Raw genomic sequence first — 18,327 nt, 5'->3', positions numbered from 1 at the left:
TCTCCTCTCCTCTTCCCCCTCTCCTCTCATCCCCCTCTCCCTCTCTCTCTCCTCTTCCCCCTCTCCTGTCATCCCCCCTCTCTCTCTCCTCCTGTCATCCCCCTCTCTCTCTCCTCTCATCCCTCTCCTCTCTCTCTCCCTGTCATCCCCCTCCCTCCTCATCCCCCTCCTCTCCTCTCTCTCTCTGTCATCCCCCTCTCCTCTCTCTCCTCTTCCCCTGTCTCCCCCTCATCTCCTCTCTCTCTCCTGTCATCCCCCCTCTCCTCTCTCTCCTGTCATCCCCTCTCTCTCTCTCCTGTCATCCCCCTCTCCTCTCTCTCTCTCCTGTCTCCCCCTCTCTCTCTCTCTCCTGTCATCCCCCTCCTCTCTCTCTCCTGTCATCCCCCTCTCTCCTGTCATCCCCCTCCTCTCTCTCTCTCCTGTCATCCCTCCTCCCTCTCCTCTTCTTCCCCTCTCCTGTCATCTCCCTCTCTCTCCTGTCATCCCCCCCTCTCCTCTCTCCTCTTCTCCCCTCTCCTCTCTCTCTCTCCTGTCACCCCCCCCTCTCTCCTCTTCCCCTCTCCCCTCTCTCTCCTGTCATCCCCCCCTCCTCTTCCCCTCTCCTCTCTCCTCTTCCCCCTCTCCTCTCTCTCTCATCCCCCTCTCCTCTCATCCCTCCTCTCTCCTCTTCCCCTCTCCTCTCATCCCCCCCCCTCTCTCTCCCTCTTCCCTCCTCTCTCTCTCTCTCCTGTCATCCCTCTCTCCTCTCTCTCTTCCCCTCTCCTCTCTCCTCTTCCCCTCTCCTCTCTCTCTCATCCCCTCTCCTCTTCCCCTCTCCTCTCTCTCTCATCCCCCTCTCCTCTCTCCTCTTCCCCCTCTCCTCTCTCTCTCTCTCTCCTGTCATCCCTCTCTCCTCTTCCCCCCTCTCATCTCTCTCTCTCTCTCTCCTCTCTCCCCTCTCCCCTCTCCCTCCTTTCCCCTCTCATTCCTTCTCTCTCCTCTTCCCCTCTCCCTCTCCTCTTTCCACCTCTCCCTTCTCTCTCTCATCCCCCTCTCCTCTCTCCTCTTCCCCCCCTCTCCTCTCTCTCATCCCCTCTCCTCTCTCCCCTCCCCTCTCCCCTCCTTCCCTCTCTCCCCTCTCCCTCTCTCCTCTTCCCCCTCTCCTCTCTCCTCTTCCCCTCTCATCTCTCTCTCTCTCTCTCTCCTCTTTCCCCCTCTCCCCTCTCCTTCTCTCTCTCTCCCCCCCCCTCTCCCTCTCTCCTCTTCCCCCTCCTCCTCTCTCTCTCATCCCCTCTCCTCTCCCTCTCTCCCTCTCTCCAGATTTCTCCTCATCCTGCCTCGTCAAATGTGAACGGAGCAGCGAACCAGACAGATGATCTTAGCCCTGAAGGTAGACGTCCGTGTGTGTGTTAGGGTGTGTGTGTGTGTGTGTTAGGGTGTGTGTGTGTGTGTGTTAGGGTGTGTGTGTGTGTTAGGGTGTGTGTGTGTGTTAGGTGTGTGTGTTATGGTGTGTGTGTTAGTGTGTGTGTGTGTTGTGTGTAGGGTGTGTGTGTGTTTAGGGTGTGTGTGTGTTCCCCCTGTGTGTGTGTTAGGGTGTGTGTGTGTTAGGGTGTGTGTGTGTCCTCTGTGTGTTGGGTGTGTTAGTGTGTGTGTGTTAGGGTGTGTGTGTGTGTAGGGTGTGTGTGTGTGTGTGTTAGGGTGTGTGTGTTAGGGTGTGTGTGTTAGGGTGTGTGTGTTATGGTGTGTGTGTTAGTGTGTGTGTGTTAGTTGTGTGTGTGTGTGTGTGTTAGGGTGTGTGTGTGTTTAGGGTGTGTGTGTGTTAGGTGTGTGTGTGTTATGGGTGTGTGTGTTAGGGTGTGTGTGTGTGTTAGGGTGTGTGTGTTAGGGTGTGTGTGTTAGGGTGTGTGTGTTAGGGTGTGTGTGTGTTAGGGTGTGTGTGTGTTAGGTGTGTGTGTTTAGGGTGTGTGTGTTATGGTGTGTGTGTGTTAGGTGTGTGTGTGTGTTAGGGTGTGTGTGTTAGGGTGTGTGTGTTAGGGTGTGTGTGTTAGGGTGTGTGTGTGTTAGGTGTGTGTTTGTTAGTGTGTGTGTGTGTGTGTTAGGGGTGTGTGTTAGGTGTGTGTGTTTGTTAGGGTGTGTGTGTGTGTGTGTGTGTTAGGGTGTGTGTTTGTTAGGGGTGTGTGTGTGTGTGTGTTAGTGTGTGTTTGTTAGGTGTGTGTGTGTGTGTAGTGTGTGTGTGTGTGTGTGTGTGTGTTAGGGTGGGTGTGTGTGTGTGTGTGTGTGTGTGTGTGTGTGTGTGTTAGGGTGGGTGTGTGTGTGTGTATGTGTGCGTGTACAGGTTGGCACATATGGTCATATCACGCTACTCCCACAATCCCCAGGACGTTTCACAGCGTGGTTGTGTGTCCTCTGTTACCCCCTGTCTCTCTCCTGTATAGTGAATGGGAACAGGCAGTCCTCCTCCTCCATCATCAGTGACAAGTACAAGGTGGGGAAGATCATAGGAGACGGGAACTTTGCAGTTGTTAAGGATTGTGTGGAGAGGTAGGTATTAGATCACACACATCCCCATACGTCCCCAGTGCGCACGCACACACACACACTGGGTGTTTCTCAATATGCGTTTCTCAGATGAAATGGAACACTGAGGGCAGTTCTCAGATGAAATGGAACACCGAGGGCAGTTCTCAGATGAAATGGAACACAGAGGGCAGTTCTCAGATGAAATGGAACACCGAGGGCAGTTCTCAGATGAAATGGAACACCGAGGCAGTTCTCAGATGAAAATGGAACACCGAGGGCAGTTCTCAGATGAAATGGAACACCGAGGGCAGTTCTCAGATGAAATGGAACACAGAGGGCAGTTCTCAGATGAAATGGAACACCGAGGGCAGTTCTCAGATGAAATGGAACACCGAGGGCAGTTCTCAGATGAAATGGAACACTGAGGGCAGTTCTCAGATGAAATGGAACACTGAGGGCAGTTCTCAGATGAAATGGAACACTGAGGGCAGTTCTCAGATGCATACTTTGTTTGTACGCATTTCGAAGCATATATCGATGCTTCTACGGAAATACTCCCAGACTTGTTGACGTAGTGTGACGCACCCATGCAAACAACGGCAGCTGGTTTTGAGCTGAAGAGAGAGAAAATTAACTCCGACTTCGAAATTAAAAGTTGCCCAGTCACATCTCACATGTTGCCTGAATACAATATTGTATCTTTAAAATGTTAATATATACATACCTTGCTAATGTTACAATGTTTAACTGCCTGGAATACCCACTGTCGTGTCGTAGATTTGGGGCGGCAGGGTAGCCTAGTGGTTAGAGTGTAGGGGCGGCAGGGTAGCCTAGTGGTTAGAGTGTAGGGGCTGCAGGGTAGCCTAGTGGTTAGAGTGTAGGGGCTGCAGGGTAGCCTAGTGGTTAGAGTGTAGAGGCGGTATGGTAACCTAGTGGTTAGAGTGTAGGGGCTGCAGGGTAGCCTAGTGGTTAGAGTGTAGGGGCTGCAGGGTAGCCTAGTGGTTAGAGTGTAGAGGTGGTATGGTAGCCTAGTGGTTAGAGTGTAGAGGAGGCAGGTAGCCTAGTGGTTAGAGTGTAGAGGCTGCAGGGTGGCCTAGTGGTTAGAGTGTAGAGGTGGCAGGTAGCCTAGTGGTTAGAGTGTAGAGGAGGCAGGGTAGCCTAGTGGTTAGAGTGTAGGGGCTGCAGGGTAGCCTAGTGGTTAGAGTGTAGAGGTGGTATGGTAGCCTAGTGGTTAGAGTGTGGTGGCTGCAGGGTAGCCTAGTGGTTAGAGTGTAGGGGCTGCAGGGTAGCCTAGTGGTTAGAGTGTAGAGGTGGTATGGTAGCCTAGTGGTTAGAGAGTTGGACTAGTAACCGAAAGGTTGCAAGTTCATATCCCCGAGCTGACAAGGTACAAATCTGTCGTTCTGCCCCTGAACAGGCAGTTAACCCACTGTTCCTAGGCCGTCATTGAAAATAAGAATTTGTTATTAACTGACTTGCCTAGTTAAATAAAGGTAAAATAAAAAAATATCACAGGCTAACTGATGAAAATAATTGGTAGATAGCTAGCTACACACAAAGAATGTGTAGCTAATGTTGGCCATCTCCCTTACATAACAACAGCCTTTTTTACATGTAAAACTAACTGGCTAGCTAGATTCATCTTTTTTTTAAATTTTGTACATTTATTTAACTAGACAAGTCAGTTAAGAACAAATTTTCAATGACGGGGAACAGTGGGGTTAACTGCCTTGTTCAGGGACAGAACCACAGAGTTTAACCTTGTCAGCTCGGGGGTTCGATCTTGCAACCTTTCGGTTACTAGTCCAACGGTCTAACCACTAGGCTACCCTGCAGCCCCTACACTCTAACCACTAGGTTTCCTGCCTCCCCGATTAACACGTATACAGTTGAAGTCTGAAGTTTACATAAACTTAGGTTGGATTCATTAAAACTCATTTTTCAACCACTCCACAAATATCTTGTTAAAACAAACTATAGTTTAGGCAAGTCGGTTAGGACATCTACTTTGTGCATGACACAAGTCATTTTTCCAACAATTGTTTACAGACAGATTATTTCACTTATAATTCACTGTATCACAATTCCAGTGGGAATGAAACAAAATGAAACAAAAATAGAACTGTTTGGCCATAATGACCATCGTTATGTTTGGAGGAAAAAGGGGGAGGCTAACAAACCGAAGAACACCATCCCAACCGTGAAGCATGGGGGTGGCAGCATCATGTTGTGGGGGTGCTTTGCTGCAGGAGGGACTGGTGCACTTCACAAAATAGATGCCATCATGAGGAGGAAAATTATGTGGATATATTGAAGCATCATCTCAAGACATCAGTCAGGAAGTTAAAGCTTGGTCGCAAATGGTTCTTCCAAATGGACAATGACTCCAAGCATACTTCCAAAGTTGTGGCTTAATGGCTTAAGGACTACAAAGTCAAGGTATTGGAGTGGCCATCACAAAGCCCTGACCTCAATCCTATAAAACATTTGTGGGCAGAACTGAAAAAGCGTGTGCGAGCAAGGAGGCCTACAAACCTGACTCAGTTACACCAGCTCTGTCAGGAGGAATGGGCCAAAATTCACACAATTTATTGTGGGACATTTTTGGAAGGCTACCCAAAACGTTTGACCCAAGTTAAACAATTTAAAGGCAATGCTACCAAATACTAATTGAGTGTATGTAAACTTCTGACCCACTGGGAATGTGATGAAAGAAATAAAAGCTGAAATAAATCATTCTCTCTACTATTATTCTGATATTTCACATTCTTAAAATAAAGTGTTGATCCTAACTGACCTAAAACAGGGATTTTTTTTACTAGGATTAAATGTCAGGGATTGTGTAAAAACTGAGTTTAAATGTATTTGGCTAAAGGTGTATGTAAACTTCTGACTTCACCTGTTGATAATTATGAAGTAATGCGTATTTGCTTTATTTCTTTTGTCTTGTTTTGTCTGTATTGGTCATTAATGCGGTAACAACAGAGAGTGCTTCTCAAATGGAACATGTTCTGTGTTCTCCTCTTGTCCTCACGAGAGAACGTCCTCAGAGTGTGTGGAGCACAGTGTTATGGATCATTGAGAAACATCCACTGTACTTGATTGATTGATTGATTGATTCATCGACAGGTCGACTGGACAGGAGTTTGCTCTGAAGATTATCGACAAAGCTCGTTGCTGTGGGAAGGTACTGACTCAATTTATGTACTGTTCAGATTGATTGACTGACTGATTTATGTACTGTTCAGACTGATTGACTGACTGATTTATGTACTGTTCAGACTGCTTGACTGACTGATTTATGTACTGTTCAGACTGCTTGACTGACTGATTTATGTACTGTTCAGATTGATTGACTGATTTATGTACTGTTCAGACTGACTGACTGATTTATGTACTGTTCAGATTGATTGACTGACTGATTTATGTACTGTTCAGACTGATTGACTGACTGATTTATGTACTGTTCAGACTGATTGATTGACTGACTGACTGATTTCTGTACTGTTCAGACTGATTGATTGACTGACTGACTGATTTATGTACTGTTCAGACTGATTGACTGACTGACTGATTGATTGACTGACTGATTTATGTACTGTTCAGATTGATTGACCGACTGATTTATGTACTGTTCAGACTGATTGACTGACTGATTTATGTACTGTTCAGACTGATTGACTGACCGATTTATGTACTGTTCAGACTGATTGACTGACTGATTTATGTACTGTTCAGACTGATTGACTGACTGATTTATGTACTGTTCAGATTGATTGACTGACTGATTTATGTACTGTTCAGACTGATTGACTGACTGACTGATTTATGTACTGTTCAGACTGATTGACTGACTGATTTATGTACTGTTCAGACTGACTGACTGATTTATGTACTGTTCAGACTGATTGACTGACTGATTTATGTACTGTTCAGACTGATTGATTGATTGACTGACTGATTTCTGTACTGTTCAGACTGATTGACTGACTGATTTATGTACTGTTCAGACTGATTTATGTACTGTTCAGACTGATTGACTGACTGATTTATGTACTGTTCAGACTGACTGACTGATTTATGTACTGTTCAGACTGATTGATTGACTGACTGACTGATTTATGTACTGTTCAGACTGATTGACTGACTGATTTATGTACTGTTCAGACTGATTGACTGACTGACTGATTTATGTACTGTTCAGATTGATTGATTGACTGATTTATGTACTGTTCAGACTGATTGACTGACTGATTTATGTACTGTTCAGACTGACTGACTGATTTATGTACTGTTCAGACTGACTGACTGATTTATGTACTGTTCAGACTGATTGACTGACTGATTTATGTACTGTTCAGACTGACTGACTAATTTATGTACTGTTCAGACTGATTGATTGATTGACTGACTGATTTATGTACTGTTCAGACTGATTGATTGATTGACTGACTGATTTATGTACTGTTCAGACTGATTGACTGACTGATTTATGTACTGTTCAGACTGATTGATTGATTGACTGACTGATTTCTGTACTGTTCAGACTGATTGACTGACTGACTGATTTATGTACTGTTCAGACTGATTTATGTACTGTTCAGACTGACTGACTGATTTATGTACTGTTCAGACTGATTGATTGACTGACTGATTTATGTACTGTTCAGACTGATTGATTGACTGACTGACTGATTTATGTACTGTTCAGACTGATTGATTGACTGACTGATTTATGTACTGTTCAGATTGATTGATTGACTGATTTATGTACTGTTCAGACTGACTGACTGACTGACTGATTTATGTACTGTTCAGATTGATTGATTGACTGACTGATTTATGTACTGTTCAGACTGACTGACTGATTTATGTACTGTTCAGACTGATTGATTGACTGACTGATTTATGTACTGTTCAGACTGATTGATTGATGTACTGTTCAGACTGACTGACTGACTGACTGATTTATGTATTGTTCAGACTGACTGACTGACTGATTTATGTATTGTTCAGACTGACTGACTGACTGATTTATGTACTGTTCAGACTGATTGACTGACTGATTTATGTACTGTTCAGACTGATGTATGTACTGTTCAGACTGACTGACTGATGTACTGTTCAGACTGATTGATTGACTGACTGATTTATGTACTGTTCAGACTGACTGACTGACTGATTTATGTACTGTTCAGACTGATTGATTGACTGACTGATTTATGTACTGTTCAGACTGATTGACTGACTGATTTATGTACTGTTCAGACTGATGTATGTACTGTTCAGACTGATTGACTGATTTATGTACTGTTCAGACTGACTGACTGACTGACTGATATATGTATTGTTCAGACTGACTGATTTATGTATTGTTCAGACTGACTGACTGACTGACTGATTTATGTATTGTTCAGACTGACTGACTGACTGATTTATGTATTGTTCAGACTGACTGATTTATGTATTGTTCAGACTGACTGACTGACTGACTGATTTATGTATAGGTATACAGTACCAGTTAAAGGTGTGGACATCTAAGGGTTTTTCTTTATTTTTACTATTTTCTACTCTGTAGATTAGTAGTGAAGACATCAACACTATGAAATAACACATATGGAGTCATGTAGTAACCAAAAAAGTGTTAAACAAATCTAAATATATTTTAGATTCTTCAAAGCAGCCACCCTTTGCCTTGATGACAGCTTTGCACACTCTTGGCATTCTCTCAACCAGCTTCATGAGGTAGTCACCTGGAATACATTTCAATGTGCCTTGTTAAAAGTACATTTGTGGAATTTCTTTCCTTCAGTGTGGCTACTTTGAACAATTTGTTTAACACTTTTGTTGGTTACTACATGATTCCATATGTGCTATTTCATAGTTTTTGATGTCTTCACTATTATTCTACGATGTAGAAAAATAGTAAAAAATAAAGAAAAACCCTTGAATGAGTAGGTGTGTCCCCAACTTTTGCCTGGTCCTGTGTGTATTGATCAGGAGCACCTGATAGAGAACGAGGTTGCGGTCTTGAAGAGGGTCAGGCACCCCAGCATTATACAGCTGATTGAGGTCGACGACACGCCCACAGAACTCTACCTGGTCATGGAATTGGTCAAGGTACGAAGCGTCTCTCCGCCCCCTTGTTTGGGGTTAAAAAGGGGCGGGGCTGTGGAGAAAATGTAACCCTTTCAAGTTTAACAGAGTAATGGATGCAAGGAGCCCATCCATGACATCAACAGTATGTTGTTAATCCTGTTTTGGGGCTGTACAGTGTTGGTTTACATTACATTACATTTAAGTCATTTAGCAGACGCTCTTATCCAGAGCGACTTACAAATTGGTGCATTCACCTTATGACCTCCAGTGGAACAGTAGTGCATCTAAATCTTTTCAGGGGAGGGGGTGAGAGGGATTACTTTATCCTATCCTAGGTATTCCTTAAAGAGGTGGGGTTTCAGGTGTCTCCGGAAGGTGGTGATTGACTCCGCTGTCCTGGCGTCGTGAGGGAGTTTGTTCCACCATTGGGGGCCAGAGCAGCGAACAGTTTTGACTGGGCTGAGCGGGAACTGTACTTCCTCAGTGGTAGGGAGGCGAGCAGGCCAGAGGTGGATGAACGCAGTGCCCTTGTTTGGGTGTAGGGCCTGATCAGAGCCTGGAGGTACTGAGGTGCCGTTCCCCCACAGCTCCGTAGGCAAGCACCATGGTCTTGTAGCGGATGCGAGCTTCAACTGGAAGCCAGTGGAGGGAGCGGAGGAGCGGGGTGACGTGAGAGAACTTGGGAAGGTTGAACACCAGACGGGCTGCGGCGTTCTGGATGAGTTGTAGGGGTTTAATGGCACAGGCAGGGAGCCCAGCCAACAGCGAGTTGCAGTAATCCAGACGGGAGATGACAAGTGCCTGGATTAGGACCTGCGCCGCTTCCTGTGTGAGGCAGGGTCGTACTCTGCGGATGTTGTAGAGCATGAACCTACAGGAACGGGCCACCGCCTTGATGTTAGTTGAGAACGACAGGGTGTTGTCCAGGATCACGCCAAGGTTCTTAGCGCTCTGGGAGGAGGACACAATGGAGTTGTCAACCGTGATGGCGAGATCATGGAACGGGCAGTCCTTCCCCGGGAGGAAGAGCAGCTCCGTCTTGCCGAGGTTCAGCTTGAGGTGGTGATCCGTCATCCACACGGATATGTCTGCCAGACATGCAGAGATGCGATTCGCCACCTGGTCAACTTACATTTATTTTGTGAACAAACGTCAGAGTAAAACCAGGTTCTGATTGGGGTGTGACCGTTGGACCATTCTCGTGAGGCATTAAGGGATAATCGATGAGAGGCTATGTGTTCTATGTAAAATAATGAACGGCGCGGAAGGTGTGTTTCCAACACGCTGGCGGATTGGCACTGACCTTTCCACACAGTTGCATTGTTTTCCAGAGAACGCAAAGAGCCCCAAGTTGATTAACCTGCTTATACCAAAAGCCCCAAGTTCATTAACCTGCTTATACCAAGGCTATAATTAAGCAATAAGGCTTGAGAAGGTGTGGTGTATATGGCCAATACACCACGGCCAAAAGCACGACACAATGCGGAGTGCCTGGACACGGCCCTTAGCCTGGTCTATTCGCCATATACCACATAATTCTATTATAGGGTAATTAAAGGCGCTCTAGAACACCCATCTAGCCAATCAAGATCAAATATTCAAAATGCCATGGTATAATAATATATTATATTCTTTCAAGAATCAAGTCGGTACATATCATTCATAGAATCTAATCAAGTCAGTAACATATCATTCATAGAATCAAGTCAGTACATATCATTCATAGAATCAAGTCAGTACATATCATTCATAGAATCAAGTCAGTAACATATCATTCATAGAATCAAGTCAGTACATATCATTCATAGAATCTAATCAAGTCAGTACATATCATTCATAGAATCAAGTCAGTACATATCATTCATAGAATCTAATCGGTAACATATCATTCATAGAATCAAGTCAGTACATATCATTCATAGAATCAAGTCAGTACATATCATTCATAGAATCTAATCAAGTCAGTACATATCATTCATAGAATCAAGTCAGTACATATCATTCATAGAATCAAATTGGGAACATATCATTAATTTATACATCCAGAAAGGGTTTTAACAACTGCTGACTGGCCCTTTTAAAGCTACAGTACATGGTGTCATGGCTGGTCATTTGTTGCATCTAAAACACTGGTGTATGAATCTGAGAGCGCTCGTCCTTCAGCAAGCGCCTGAGCCCGACCCATTTGTTGCATCTAAAACACTGGTGTATGAATCTGAGAGCGCCTCGTCCTTCAGCGCGCCTGGAGCCCGGACTCATTTGTTGCATCTAAAACACTGGTGTATGAATCTGAGAGCGCTCCTTTGTCCTTCAGCAAGCGTCTTGGAGCCCGGACTCATTTGTTGCATCTAAAACACTGGTGTATGAATCTGAGAGCGCCTCGTTCTTCAGCCTGGAGCCCGGATCCATTTGTTGTTTTTCAAATCGTCAAACTGTTGTTTAACCCACAAAAATCAAGGTACTAAGTCAAGTCATGAATTGTACCAAATATTTTAGTAATTTGACGTGTCTGTGTGTGTGTCGTATGTGTGTGTGTTCGTATGTGTGTGTGTTCGTATGTGTGTGTGTTCGTATGTGTGTGTGTGTGTCTATGTGTGTGTGTGTGTTCGTATGTGTGTGTGTCTGCCTCGTATGTGTGTGTGTTCGTATGTGTGTGTGTTCGTATGTGTGTCTGTTCTTATGTGTGTGTTCGTATGTGTCTGTTCTGTGTGTCTGTTCTTATGTGTGTGTGTTCGTATGTGTGTGTGTGTGTCTGTTCGTATGTGTGTGTGTGTCTGTTCGTATGTGTGTGTGTGTGTCTGTTCGTATGTGTGTGTGTGTGTCTGTTCGTATGTGTCTCCCGTATGTGTGTCTCGTCTGTTCGTATGTGTGTGTGTGTGTTCGTATGTGTGTGTGTCTGTTCGTATGTGTGTGTGTGTTCGTATGTATGTGTGTGTCTGTTCGTATGTGTGTGTCTGTTCGTATGTGTGTGTGTGTCTGTTCGTATGTGTGTGTGTGTGTGTGTTCGATGTGTGTGTGTGTGTGTGTATGTGTGTGTGTGTGTGTGTGTTCGTATGTGTGTGTGTGTTCGTATGTATGTGTGTGTCTGTCTGCATGTGTGTCTGTGTCTGTTCGTATGTGTGTGTGTGTTGTTTCTGTTCAGTGTGTTTCTGTTCGTATGTGTGTGTTTTGCTCGTATGTGTGTCTGTCTGTTCATGTGTGTCTGTTCGTATGTGTGTGTGTCTGTTCATGTGTGTCTGTTCGTATGTGTGTGTGTGTGTTCGTATGTGTGTGTGTGTGTTCTGCATGTATGTGTGTGTGTTCGTATGTGTGTGTGTCTGTTCGTATGTATGTGTGTGTCTGTTCGATGTGTGTGTGTGTTCGTATGTGTGTGTGTGTGTTCGTATGTGTGTGTGTGTTCGTATGTATGTGTGTGTGTCGGTGTGTGTGTGTGTCTGTTCGTATGTATGTGTGTTTCTGTTCGTATGTGTGTGTGTCTGTTCGTATGCATGTGTGTGTGTTCGTATGCATGTGGGTGTGTTCTGCATGTATGTGTGTGTACAGTATACTGACCTGTGTGTGTTCCTAGATGTATGTGTGTGTACAGTATACTGACCTGTGTGTTTCGTATGTATGTGTGTGTACAGTATACTGACCTGTGTGTGTTTCAGACAGTATGTGTGTGTACAGTATACTGACCTGTGTGTGTTCGTATGTATGTGTGTGTACAGTATACTGACCTGTGTGTGTGTTCGTATGTATGTGTGTACAGTATACTGACCTGTGTGTGTTCGTATGTATGTGTGTGTACAGTATACTGACCTGTGTGTGTTCGTATGTATGTGTGTGTACAGTATACTGACCTGTGTGTGTTCTTGTGTATGTGTGTGTACAGTATACTGACCTGTGTGTGTTCGTATGTATGTGTGTGTACAGTATACTGACTCTGTGTGTGTCGTATGTATGTGTGTACAGTATACTGACCTGTGTGTGTTCAGATGTATGTGTGTGTGTACAGTATACTGACCTGTGTGTGTTCGTATGTATGTGTGTACAGTATACTGACCTGTGTGTACCACATGTATGTGTGTGTACAGTATGCTGACTTGTGTCTGTGACGTTTCTGCAGGGTGGAGATCTGTTTGACGCCATCACATGTTCTACTAAGTACACAGAGAGATGCCAGCGCCCATGGTCTCTCAACCTGGCCGGGCTATTCAATACCTACACCGTATGGACATAGTCCACAGAGACATCAAGCCCTGGAAAACCTGCTGGGTATAAAACTCTTACATACACACCTCCAGAACAGGAACAGGGTTGGAGCTAAAACCCCTCCAGGAGGGTTGGAGTTGGGAAACCTCCAGGAGGGTTGAAGTTAAAACCCACAGGAGGGTTGGAAGCAAACCCTACAGGAGTGCTGGAGTTAAAAACATCCAGGAGGGTTGGAGTTAAAAACATCCAGAGGGTTGGAGTTAAAAACCTACAGGAGGGTTGGAGTTAAACCTACAGGAGGGTTGGAGTTAAAACCGCAGGAGTGGTTGGAGTTAAACCCTACAGGAGGAGTTAAACCCTACAGGAGGGTTGAGTTAAAACCTGGCAGGAGGGTTGGAGTTAAAACCACAGGAGGGTTGGAGCAAAACCCTCCAGGAGGGTTGGAGTTAAACCCTCCAGGAGGGTTGAGTTAAAACCCTCCAGGAGGGTTGAGTTAAAACCCTCCAGGAGGGTTGAGTTAAAACCCTCCAGGAGGGTTGAGTTAAAACTCCCAGGAGGGTTGAGTTAAAACCCGGGAGGGTTGGAGTTAAACCCTCCAGGAGGGTTGGAGTTAAAACCCTCCAGGAGGGTTGAGTTAAAACCCCTCCAGGAGGGTTGGAGTTAAAAACCTCCAGGAGGGTTGGAGTTAAAACCTAGAGGAGGGCTCTCTCCAGGAACAGGCTGGAGTTAAAACCTACAGGAGGGTTTCTCTCCAGGAACAGGGTTGGAGCAAAAACCTCCAGGAGGGTTGGAGTTAAACCTCCAGGAGGGTTGGAGTTAAAACCTCCAGGAGGGTTGGAGTTAAAAACCTCCAGGAGGGTTGGAGTTAAAACCTCCAGTGGTTGGAGTTAAAACCTCCAGGAGGTTGAGTTAAACCTCCAGGAGGGTTGGAGTTAAACCCCTCCAGGAGGGTTGGAGTTAAACCCCACCAGGAGGGTTGGAGTTAAAACCTACAGGAGGGTTGGAGTTAAAACCTACAGGAGGGTTGGAGTTAAAACCTTCCAGGAGGGTTGGAGTTAAAACCTACAGGAGGGTTGAGTTAAAACCTACAGGAGGGTTGGAGTTAAACCTGACAAAACCACGAGGGTTGGAGTTAAACCTTCCAGGAGTGGTTGGAGTTAAACCTTCCAGGAGGGTTGAGTTAAAACCCTCCAGGAGGGTTGAGTTAAACCCTCCAGGAGGGTTGGAGTTAAACTCTTCCAGAGGAAAAACCTCCAGGAGGGTTGGAGTTAAACCCTCCAGGAGGGTTGGAGTTGAAACCTCCAGGAGGGTTGGAGTTAAAACCTCCAGGAGGGTTGAGCAAACCTCCAGGAGGGTTGGAGCAAACCTCCAGGAGGGTTGAGTTAAACCTCCAGGAGGGTTGAGTTAAACCCCTCCAGGAGGGTTGGAGTTAAACCCTCCAGGAGGGTTGGAGTTAAACCTACAGGAGGGTTGGAGTTAAACCTCCAGGAGGGCTGGAGTTAAAACTTACAGGAGGGTTGAGATAAAACCTCCAGGAGGGTTGAGCAAAACCTCCAGGAGGGTTGGGAGTTAAACCCCTCCAGGAGGGTTGGGAGATAAAACCCTCCAGGAGGGTTGAGTTAAAACCTCCAGGAGGGTTGGAGTTAAAACCTACAGGAGGGTTTCTCTCCAGGAACAGGGTTGGAGTTAAAACCCTCCAGGAGGGTTGGAGTTAAACCTACAGGAGGCCTCCAGGAACAGGGTTGGAGTTAAACCCTCCAGGAGGGTTGAGCAAACCCCTCCAGGAGGGTTGGAGTTAAACCCTCCAGGAGAGTTGGAGTTAAACCCTCCAGGAGGGTTGGAGCTAAACCCCAGGAGGGTTGAGTTAAACCCCCAGGAGGGTTGGAGTTAAAACCTCCAGGAGGGTTGAGTTAAACCCTCCAGGAGGGTTGAGCAAAACCTCTCCAGGAGGGTGAGCAAACCCTCCAGGAGGGTTGGAGTTAAACCCTCCAGGAGGGTTGAGTTAAACCTCCAGGAGGGTTGAGTTAAAACCTCCAGGAGGGTTGGAGCAAACCTCCAGGAGTGGTTGGAGTTAAAACCTCCAGAGGGTTGGAGTTAAACCTCCAGGAGGGTTGGAGTTAAAACCTACAGGAGGGTTGAGTTAAAACCTACAGGAGGGTTTCTCTCCAGGAACAGGGTTATAGTTAAAACCTCCAGGAGGGTCGCTCTCCAGGAACAGGGTTGGAGTTAAAACCTACAGGAGGGTATCTCTCCAGGAACAGGGTTATAGTTAAAAACCTACAGGAGGGTATCTCTCTAGGAACATAGTTGGAGTTAAATCCTACAGGAGGGTTTCTTTTACATTACACTTTAGTCATGTATATCAACCCATCACCGGTCTCCTTTCTTGCCCTGTGACCTCCAGGTGTGTGAGTACCTGGATGGGACCAAGTCGTTGAAGCTGGGGGATTTTGGCCTGGCTACAGTCGTAGAGGGACCTCTGTATACAGTCTGCGGGACACCCACATATGTGGCTCCAGAGATCATCGCTGAGACTGGGTAAGAGGTGTGTGTGTGTGTAGAGACCATCGCTGAGACTGGGTAAGAGGTGTGTGTGTGTGTAGAGACCATCGCTGAGACTGGGTAAGAGGTGTGTGTGTGTAGAGACCATCGCTGAGACTGGGTAAGAGGTGTGTGTGTGTGTAGAGACCATCGCTGAGACTGGGTAAGAGGTGTGTGTGTGTAGAGACCATCGCTGAGACTGGGTAAGAGGTGTGTGTGTGTGTAGAGACCATCGCTGAGACTGGGTAAGAGGAGTGTGTGTGTGTGTAGAGACCATCGCTGAGACTGGGTAAGAAGAGTGTGTGTGTGTAGAGACCATCGTAGAGGGACCCCTGTATACAGTCTGTGGAACCCCCACATATGTAGCTCCAGAGATCATCGCTGAGACTGGGTAAGAGGTGTGTGTGTAGAGACCATCGCTGAGACTGGGTAAGAGGTGTGTGTGTGTGTGTCTCGGAGACTGGGTAAGAGGTGTGTGTGTAGAGACCATCGCTGAGACTGGGTAAGAGGTGTGTGTGTGTGTGTGTGTCTCGGAGACTGGGTAAGAGGTGTGTGTGTGTGTAGAGACCATCGCTGAGACTGGGTAAGAGGTGTGTGTGTGTGTCTCGGAGACCTGATAAGAGGAGTGTGTGTGTAGAGACCATCGCTGAGACTGGGTAAGAGGTGTGTGTGTGTGTGTGTGTCTCGGAGACTGGGTAAGAGGTGTGTGTGTGTGTAGAGACCATCGCTGAGACTGGGTAAGAGGTGTGTGTGTGTGTCTCGGAGACCTGATAAGAGGAGTGTGTGTGTGTAGAGACCATCGCTGAGACTGGGTAAGAGGTGTGTGTGTGTCTCGGAGACTGGGTAAGAGGTGTGTGTGTGTGTAGAGACCATCGCTGAGACTGGGTAAGAGCTGTGTGTGTGTGTCTCGGAGACCTGATAAGAGGAGTGTGTGTGTGTCTCGGAGACCTGATAAGAGGTGTGTGTGTGTGTCTCGGAGACCTGATAAGAGGAGTGTGTGTGTGTAGAGACCATCTCGGAGACCTGATAAGAGGAGTGTGTGTGTGTAGAGACCATCTCGGAGACCTGATAAGAGGAGTGTGTGTGTGTAGAGACCATCTCGGAGACCTGATAAGAGGTGTGTGTGTGTTTGTGTGTGTGTCTCGGAGACCTGATAAGAGGTGTGTGTGTGTGTAGAGACCATCTCGGAGACCTGATAAGAGGAGTGTGTGTGTTTGTGTGTGTGTCTCGGAGACCTGATAAGAGGTGTGTGTGTGTGTAGAGACCATCTCGGAGACCTGATAAGAGGAGTGTGTGTAGAGACCATCTCGGAGACCTGATAAGAGGTGTGTGTGTGTGTAGAGACCATCTCGGAGACCTGATAAGAGGAGTGTGTGTGTTTGTGTGTGTGTCTCGAGACCTGATAAGAGGAGTGTTTGTGTGTGTGTCTCGAGACCTGATAAGAGGAGTGTGTGTGTAGAGACCATCTCGGAGACCTGATAAGAGGAGTGTGTGTGTGTTTGTGTGTGTGTCTCGAGACCTGATAAGAGGAGTGTTTAGTGTGAGTGTGTCTCGGAGACCTGATAAGAGGAGTGTGTGTAGAGTGTCCGGAGACCTGATAAGAGGAGTGTGTGTGTAGAGACCATCTCGGAGACCTGATAAGAGGAGTGTGTGTGTGTAGAGACCATCTCGGAGACCTGATAAGAGGAGTGTGTGTGTGTTTGTGTGTGTGTCTCGGAGACCCGATAAGAGGAGTGTGTGTGTGTGTGTGTGTGTGTCTCGGAGACCCGATAAGAGGAGTGTGTCGGCCCGATCCAGCAGCACCATACGTAACGGCAGTAATGAAGATAGTTGCTCTGAGAAACTCCATATTGTGGAGAGTACCGAACGTATTTTCACATTATAACGTTTTGCTGGTTTACTGGGACTTTGAATTGAAGGATCCTGGGAGATATCGTCCAATTGAATTGTCTTCTCAAGCCCAGGTACTGATTCAGATAAAACCATCTTCTATGTGACCAAAATGTAGAATAATGAGGTTGTCAACTTCCCTGTGTGTGTTGCTAGGTACGGTCTGAAGGTGGATATCTGGGCTGCAGGTGTTATCACCTACATTCTATTGTGTGGGTTCCCTCCGTTCCGCAGGTGAGTTCCAGTACGTTCACCTGTACGTTCCCCTGTACGTTCCACCTGTACGTTCACCAGTACGTTCACCAGTACGTTCACCAGTACGTTCACCTGTACGTTCACCAGTACGTTCACCTGTACGTTCACCAGTACGTTCACCTGTACGTTCACCTGTACGTTCACCTGTACGTTCACCTGTACGTTTCACCCGTATCGCCCAATCTGCACGCTCACCTGCACGCTCACCTGCACGCTCACCCAGCACGCTCACCCGTACGCCCACCCGTACGCTCACCTGTAATGCTCACTGGTTTAAAACAATAGGACCCAGTATACTCAGTTTCACTCCTCTCCTACAGTGAGAATAACATCCAGGAGGAGTTGTTTGACCAGATACTCAGGGGGAAGCTGGAATTCCCTTCCCCAGACTGGGACACAGTCAGCCTGCCGGCCAAGGTAGGAGCCTGGGGGTGAGAGAGAAAGATGGTATAACAGTAGATAGATGGTATAACAGTAGATAGATGGTATAACAGTAGATAGATGGTATAACAGTAGATGGTATAACAGTAGATGGTATAACAGTAGATAGATGGTATAACAGTAGATGGTATAACAGTAGATAGATGGTATAACAGTAGATGGTATAACAGTAGATAGATGGTATAACAGTAGATAGATGGTATAACAGTAGATGGTATAACAGTAGATAGATGGTATAACAGTAGATAGATGGTATAACAGTAGATAGATGGTATAACAGTAGATAGATGGTATAACAGTAGATAGATGGTATAACAGTAGATGGTATAACAGTAGATAGATGGTATAACAGTAGATAGATGGTATAACAGTAGATGGTATAACAGTAGATAGATGGTATAACAGTAG

General features: G+C 46.1%; 1 pseudogene; it reads left to right on the top strand.

Annotated features, from left to right (window-relative positions):
* Positions 1–2,414: 2,414 nt before the first annotated feature.
* LOC135566598 (serine/threonine-protein kinase DCLK2-like) lies at positions 2,415–17,895 on the top strand (annotated as a pseudogene).
* The last annotated feature ends 432 nt before the right edge of the window (positions 17,896–18,327 follow it).

Source organism: Oncorhynchus nerka, unplaced genomic scaffold (genome assembly GCF_034236695.1).
Source record: "Oncorhynchus nerka isolate Pitt River unplaced genomic scaffold, Oner_Uvic_2.0 unplaced_scaffold_4051, whole genome shotgun sequence".
In the NCBI taxonomy this organism is placed as follows: domain Eukaryota; kingdom Metazoa; phylum Chordata; class Actinopteri; order Salmoniformes; family Salmonidae; genus Oncorhynchus; species Oncorhynchus nerka.
This window is presented reverse-complemented; position numbering and strand designations above follow the sequence as displayed.